Source organism: Stegodyphus dumicola, chromosome 7, assembly GCF_044657685.1.
Source record: "Stegodyphus dumicola isolate Sdum_Otavi_A_Nest chromosome 7, ASM4465768v1".
Taxonomy (NCBI): domain Eukaryota; kingdom Metazoa; phylum Arthropoda; class Arachnida; order Araneae; family Eresidae; genus Stegodyphus; species Stegodyphus dumicola.
In genome coordinates this window covers 142,278,658-142,287,379 of record NC_140774.1, presented here as the reverse complement: position 1 = coordinate 142,287,379, position 8,722 = coordinate 142,278,658, and positions in this window count along the sequence as shown.

The following is an 8,722-nucleotide window of genomic DNA, read 5'->3' as shown; positions in this document are numbered from 1 at the left end:
GAACCAAACTACCAGTGTTCAGCGTCTTTACCGCTCGGCCGCTGATAGGCTGAAATCTGATGGATGGCTGATGGATATCTTAGAAAGGATTTTTACTTATAGTAGTTATATTAATTACAATTACGTGTAAAGCTTATGGAAACTTAAAAGCGGCCGAGCGGTTAAGTTGCTGAATACCCTGGTTGTTAGATCTGGGTTCGATTCCTAGGAAAGCAGCTTTTCGTGGTTTTTCCCCTATATAACGTGGTTACGAGCTAGTTTTCCTTAAGAAGCCCTCCAAGAAGGCAACCATTCTCTTAGGCAGATACCTTTCGTGCGCTTTGTTATAGTCAAGTAAATCAAACCAAATTAAAGAAGCTTATTCATTCTACTCTCCAAATTGAGCTCCAAATAAGTCATACGTGGGAGCTTTTCGTATTCATAACGTAAAACGTACCAAAACGGAAAATTAAATAAATTTAATTATTTAAATTGGTTATCTAGAATTCCAGTTTTTAATTTATCTCTTGTTTCCAAAAATCTGAGCATGAATAATTGTGTAATAAAGCATAAACTGATAACTTTGAAATTCAGAGAATAACTTAAATGGCCTTTGACCACTAGCAGCCGAGAGGTAAAAATCGTTGAATATTGGTAGTTTGACTGGCGTTCAAACCATGGCGGATGTGCTGCTTACCAGGAAATTTTCGTGTTTTTCTCCATGTGTAACATAAATACGAGTCAGTTTCTATCCGACGTATGAAATAATTTTTGTCAACTACCCGCTATAAACAGTCCTCCATGAAGGCATCCATATTCACTTCGGCAGATAATCTTATGGTACTTTGCCATAACCTAAATAGTCTGATTTGATGATCATGCTAATGTTTTCTCATACTGAAGCCTGTGATGCTTTAATTAATGTTTTATTTATCATAAACTGTGTTAACTGCTTTAAATTAACCAAATCAGGATTTTTTTGTGTTAGATTTCCTTTTTGAAATTTTTGACATCATTTTAGAAGCCTAAATATGTCAGATCGTTTTAGTAAGACGTATTATTTGTAACTGTTTTACATATAAGTACAGAAAATCTCATGACGGCGAACCCTAAAAGTGTTTCCTACAACATAAATAAACAGGCTTTTATACATTTGCCTCTCTAATGCAACCATCTATATAAGTGGCCTAAAAATCGCTTGAAGCGGCCGTTAGTGGTCGCATTAGAAAAGTCTCATTATATTTGCATTTTTGTGCATTTAATAATTTCATTTACATGTCTGCCTTATAAATTATAATATTGATTTTTCAAGGTCGTGTAACAACTTTCAATATAAATTAGAATAGTAATAATCTTTCCATTCGGATTATTGTATTCGTATGAAAGCCTTGAACCAATTGTTGATCATTATTTTGTACGTACGCTACTGCAAAAATTTAAAAATTCTTAATTATATTATTTTCCAATATTCGGGCTTTAAATGCCCAAGTTATTTAATTTTATGCCAAGATTTAAACTTTGTGCATTTACAATAAGAAGATCTTAATTCTGGAACTTTTTAACATCTGAAGCTGGTTAAAACTGGTTGAAATGTGCTGCAGTCGCAGTTCGTATGCAAAACCATTCTCGCACTGATTTGTTTTATGCTTATTGTTTATTAATCAAATTTTAGATTTATATAATTTTTTTTTAAAATTGTGAAAATAAACAAAAAGAAAGGAGAACATTTTTCTTTCTTACATTATAATTATTTTCAGTTCATCTTTTATGATAAATAGTGTATTTTCCAATTTTCCTCAACTGTCAAATCTTGTTGTATTTCTAAATATCTTTAGATTATTTACAGTCCCTGCAATTTTAGAGTTTTTATGTTAAACTCTAAAATAGTTATTAGAAGAATTATTAGAAGCATTTGATGTAATTAATGACGCACGTCGCCCATAGATTCGCAAATTTTGAATTTTCAATATTGTTGCAAGCACTTGAGCAGAAAATTCGTCTTTTCTAGCAAATTGCAAATTTTAAAATTCAAAAAATTCAACTCCATCAATCCAATTAAGGCACTGAAGTTATTTAACATTTAAGAACTCTCGGTGATTTAGAACTCCCCGGAATTGGTACTCAAGAAATGATTTCAAAAATGCTCTTCTACATCTATTAATAATTGTTCTATCCCTTGAATAGCTAGTATCTACTGCATTTTCTCCTCATTTCTTCTTTGGTGGTTATTTGAATCATGGCAAAGCACGGGAACTGTATGTCTAAGAGAAGGGATGCCTTCGTGGAGGACTTAACGAAGTATGAGAAAGGGAAACTTGATTGTATTTACCTTACACATGAAGAAATAACTAAATTATCTTGCAACCAGCTTGTTTGCTGGGATTTGAGCCCCTGTCGAACTATCAGTGTTAAGCGACCGCCAGAGTCGTAGCTAGGGTTTTCAGCGCCCAGGGACAACTGAAGATATCGCTCCCCTTACTGCTTGCCAAGGATGGAAAACATTTAATTCTACAATGTCGTAATATCAGTTTGGCGCCCCGTGGATTCTGCGCCCAGGGACAGATGCCCCTCCTTGCCCCCTTCTAGCTACGGCCCTGGCGACCGCTGGAGCGCTGATGAGCTGCATTATGTATTCTGCTTAAGAATATAGAACACAAATGACTGTCAATTTTATTATATCATCAGTGTTTGGTAACTTTCCCTATGAAAATAAAATTGTTAGAAATATGAGTGAAAAGACATGTAAATATTTTGAATTTGGATTCAATTTAATCCCCTTCATGTAACATATAATGCTGTAATTTACGAGATAGCATTTAAAATTTTTGAATATATTAACACAAAAGGATACGGCAATGCTGTTACGGCATTCGACAAAATAAGTCTCGTTTACGTATATACCAATCTTTGCAGAAGGAAGAAAATTATAGCCAATGCAGAAAATTTCTAAATTCAATTTCGCCAGATAAATTTTACATAAAATGAAAAAACAATTTTCAGTACACATAAATAATTAATTGAATGAATGTAAATTTTTACTGCAGAATACATAAACTTATTTTCAGCTCAATGTAAAACTGTTCCCTCGCAAAATTTATATTATAAGAAAAAGTTAAATGTCTGTTATGTCGAATATTTCTTCACTTAGATTGTAGAGACATTCGATATTTTATGGAAGCAGAAGACTTGAAAAATGAGCAACCCCCTCTCCGGGAATCGAACCGCGGATCTCTGGAATATGCGTCCAGCGTGCAGACCACTACACCACGAAAGCACGTCAAGAAGGCTCAAGTCTAAAATTTATGCATATTTAGTATTAATTCTATATTTTGCATATTAACATTTAAAAAAATACCTGACTAAATTACTCCTGGACGGTTGTGTATAAGCCTATGGTTTGTTTGATCAAGTGCGACTCATTTGTAAAGTATTGAATGGTGTACTCGCTTGAAAAACCTTGTGAATTTTGTGTTTCTTGAAAAATCGGCAATACTAAGTATGACTGCTAAATATTACATTCTTTTTAAGGGAACAGTATAGTATAATAAGAAGAATATTTTCTCCTGGGATATACTTTTATCAATGATATGTTACTGCAGCGCAGTTTTGCTAAATTCCTATAAATCAGTTCTAACTAAGACACAATAACACGCCGAATAAATACTAATTCAGAAGTCAAACAACAAAAATCAGCGTTATATTTACAAAATTTTTCACAGGACTAGTTTCGATGGTTTTACCGAACCACCATCCTCAGCTGCAAAACCGCAAATGGTAAGAAATATTGCGGTTTTGCAGCTGAGGATGGTGGTTCGGTAAAACCATCGAAACTAGTCCTGTGAAAAATTTTGTAAATATAACGCTGATTTTTGTTGTTTGACTTCTGAATCAGTTCTAATTATTCTAAGCTGATTTACTAAGACTTGGAATGATGCTCAAGGCCGGCGATAGACGTTTTGCCGCACGGTGCCTGCTTTACAACTTCAAAATTCTGCTGCCCAGCTCTTTCCAAAGTTCTAAAAAGTTTGCGTTCTCTCAATTCTGCCGCCCGGTGCGGCCGCACTGATTGCATATGCTCTGGCACCGGCCCTGATGATACTAGGAATGACTAGGAAACGATAATACTTATTATCTGAATTGTCATTTCCTCATAAACATGATGCTTATTAAATTACAGACGTTTTAATTAATAACAACCTTTAAAACTGGTTGTTAGTAGCTTTAATTTTGACTCCATACACTTCAACAATTAAAAAAGCCAAAAGATAAGAAGTTTCCTTGTCAGCTCTTTTTGAGTCCTTTTTTAATACTGCTAAAATTCTGCATGATATTTGTTTTAGAACTGCTAAGAAACTGCTAACAAAATTTTAAATTTAAAAGTTATACTGCAATTTTAAGTCTGAAAAGTAATTAATTCAGACTTGAAAGCTCTTGAAACATAGAACTTGAGCTCAAAACAATAAGAATAGAATTTTGCATTCATTTTTTTAATTATACGATTGTTGCTTCATTGATAACAATGTTATAAATAGTTCATTTAAAATTACACTACAATTGCTGCATTAGAATCCATATTTCTTACTAATTATTTAAACATGAAAAATGAGAACTATAATGTTTATATGTACTTTTTAATCTCCAAAGTCATAATAAAGTTTCCTCATAAATAGGAAATTGACTGTTTTCAACAGTTTTCACCTCTTCGTCAAGAAACATTTCTTTTACGGTCCTAATTAAAAATTAGAGAACAGCAGAACATAATCTATCTCACGAAATTTGCTAAAACAAATTCTTTCGCATTAATTTTGAATTTTATTTAACTCAAATTTATTCAATACTTCGAGTTCTGGATAATCAAATTAGTGGTATCATTCTAAAGCTGCAAAATGTAATTAAGAAGCTCAGCTTCGTTTTTAATGATTCATTTTACCACGCCACTGGGGGAAAAAAAAAATATCTGAGTTTTCAGATTTTCAATTACGTCCAAAGGGCGTTTTTTTTAATGCTTTGTGTGTTACCTTTATTTATTAAATATCATGTTCTTTGCACTTAAACCATAAAATTCAATTCAATAGCAATGCCGCAGCATATCTTTAGAATTTCCGATACACAATTCCGCGCGCTGGAGACAAAAAGGTTTTTCCCACCCGTAGAGTGTTGCCATTGCTCCCTTTTAAATCGCTGAGATTGTTACTCAAAAATTCGTTAAAGTTTTGCAAAATATAAAATCGATAATAAATTAAATTCCAAATTTCAAATTTGGTCTTCCACATGCCCATATTCGTAGGAGGATTACGTCATTCAAAATTCGATGGCTCTATGTACCGTTGTTTTATCACAATGCGAGAAATATACATACATTTATGCAGATTTTTCATTATTTAAAGGAAAATCTGAAAGCTTTCATATTTCATATTGCGCCCAAAAGGATTTTTTTTAACGTTTTGTGTGGTACCTTTATTTATTAAATACAATGTTCTTCGCACTTTACCATAAAATTCAATTCCACAGCAATATCACAAAATATTTAAAAATCGCAAAATTTAAGAATTTCCAATACACAGTTTCGGGCGCTGGAGATATATTTCTTTTTTCGTACAGTGTTCCCGTTGCACGCTTTTAAATCGACGAGTTTGTTAATTAAAAAATTCGTTAAAGTTTTGCAAAATTGGGAATAGCTAATAAAACAAATTCCAAATTCGGAATTTCAAGTGCTCATGTTTGGTTGGAGTACTACGTTATTCAAAATTGGATGGCTCTAGGTACTGTTGTTTTTTGAAAATGCGAGAAACATTCATGCTTTCATGCAGAATCTTCATTATTTAGTTTCTTTAAATATAATGAATGGCAATAATATTTTTAGCAACAGTTTGAAAAGTGAATCAACGCAGAAAGTGAAACCACGCAAAATGTCTTTTGAGACTATGTACCGTTGTTTTATCCCAATGCGAGAAATATGCATATATTTATGCAGATTTTGCATTATTTAATTTCTTCGAATATAATGCAGGACTCTAACATTTGGTGGCAACAGTTTGAAAAGTGATTCGCCGTTTATAGTGATTCAACGCAAAATCGCAAAACGAAAAGAATAGTCCTCCAGGATCAAAGTCTCTTTGGACTTAATGATAAACCGTTAAAGTGGAAAAAAAAATGACACTATAAAATGTCTGTCGTTTTATAAATTAACTGATGAAAAACCATTAGTGTTTAGAAAATTATATTTCATATTACGGATAGATTAAATAATAACGGAATGCATAATATAATATTATTGCTAGATTCGTTAAACCGTAATAAAAAAATAACAGACTATACTATGCCAATAGTTCTGTTTAGCAACTTTCGTGTGCCGTCTTTACTAACAATTCGTCATTTATCAACACTTTAATGTGAACAAGCTGTTAGCTTCCAGTTAGGGATGGATGAAATTTAGTTTAAAGACCGGCAATCATTATTTAACAGAGGAGAAACATTTGCTCCCCGTGAATTCTTTCCTTCCGGGTGAGGTGGGTCGGTTTCTTTAAGGAAACGGGTGAAGCAAATCACGGGGGAGAACATACGATTTTCCCGCAGGCAAGTTGGAAAAACCTGCTGTCGAAATGACCTTGCTCAGCTGCAACCAGCTCAACGTCTTACCCTTAAAACCTCCCTCAAGAGAGCCCGCTATAACCCTGCCCGTTTGGCAGGTTTCCCCATCTCCAATCGGCGACATTATTTGGCGAGATTTTAGAGTTCCTTTTTTTCCGTTCCTTATTTTCCGAGTGACATTTTTTCCGTTCCTTATTTTCCGGGGACATTCTTTCCTTTTCCCTTTTTTCTGGGTGACATTTTTTCCGCACACCCAGATCTTAAATATGACAACTCCACAGAAGGGTGCAAAGAACCCTTTGTTAACTCAATGTAAGTTAACAGATGGTCCCACTTGGGCGTACATAAAAGCCAACACTTCAGACGTAACTCAGACAGGTAACAACGAACTTAACATTAAATACAGTAAGTTTAGCCGAAAAGTCGGCGTAAACAAGCTTTATACTGAAAGTGCTCAGTACCAAGTCTAATAGCTAAAAATTCGGGATAATAACGTGCCGTCAAGCAGTCATAACATGCTCTAAAAATCACCTTTCAAAACTTTTACTTAAATACTACTTCTTCCTACCTCGTTTGAATACACGAGCCCTAGATTATTAATATTGTTGCTTTTTTCTCGTCCTTTACGTTTGTACGTTAAGTTACGGGGTTCGTGGATTTTCGGAGTGAATAATGACAACAGCACTCGATGAAGTATCAAACACACTTTATTGGCCAGCTTCAAAATCACGTTTTCACAGTTGTCGAAGAACTACTATAGACACGCTGTAACAATCAGCGACACAGTGTTCAGGTAATCAGGCTATAACGGTGAAGACAGTTTCACATCAAAGCACCAGAGTACAGCTCCCGACTCTGCTCGGTCGTTCTCGGAAATCTACGTACTCTCGAGACTCTCCACGCTACAACTCGCGATGCACTCGACGTTACACAAGAGTACAGTTCTCGACTCGGTTCAGTCGTTCCCGGAGCTCAGGACAATCTAAAACAAAACTCGACAATGTACTAACTCGCGATACACTAAAAGACTCTGTCGATGCACTCGACGACCAACTCGGCGCTAGACTTCGAAACACTCGCTCAATGACTGACTATCAACTCGCTAGACGAGGCACACACTAACTGACTGTGTATCAGCAGGGTTTATATAGCTTTTGACTTGTGTTCGAGAACATTCTGTGCTAAAACAGTAAGAATTCATTCCACAAGGTTCTCCATCCGTCATGGTTTATCGCCAAATGAGCGATTTCTCGCCAAATGAGGCAACCCTGCCTTCCTTTGCCCTTTTATAGTAACCCTAAACCTGCTTTGCAGGGAAGCTATTACCGCGCCTGGGCATTTCGTAACACTGCCCATGACTGCATGCCCCGGCAGTACAACCCTTGGTCAGAAGCCAAATTCGATACAAACAAAAGGTAATAAAACAAACAAATAACATAAATAAAGAAACAAATATTTGCGCTACTTATAAGTTAGATACACAAATTAACCACATAATAATTTTTAATTATACAAAAGAAAGTTCAGAATGAATTTCAGTCTCAGTCTTTTCATTGAATTATACCCGGGTCAAATACTTTCCTACTGCAGTTCTCAGATGTATTTCTTATATTCATATCACAGTCTGATGATTCAGTCCTTTCCGTTTTTTCATCCACAGAAAGATCTGAAACATTTTGATCACCACTCTGTAGTTCATTCGCAGCATGCATACAGTTCACCTCGGTATTTATAAAAGTTTAGAAAATTTTAGAAAAATCTTCTCAGCATAATAATTTAGATTTATTTAAAATTTATGATTATACGTAAATAATTCCAACGTATAGGAAACGTAATAATACGTAAATAATGCGAAAATATTACGTTCTATAGATAGCATCAGATAAAAGAAAACAGTGACAAAAGAAAAAAAGTGCTATATCACTATTTTTCTTTATCTTTTGCTATCTATATTTTTTGTAATAGATTTCAGATATTTTATTTAGTTTTATTTTTCCCCTTTATGTTGTTTAATTTTATTGTACATATATTTAACACACTGTTCATTCATATATTAGTTTTTATTTTTTACTGATATTGCTGACATGAAAGCGCATATAGTTTAATCTTTAATTTTTCTCATTATCGTTCCATCGCATTCTTTACATTGCCA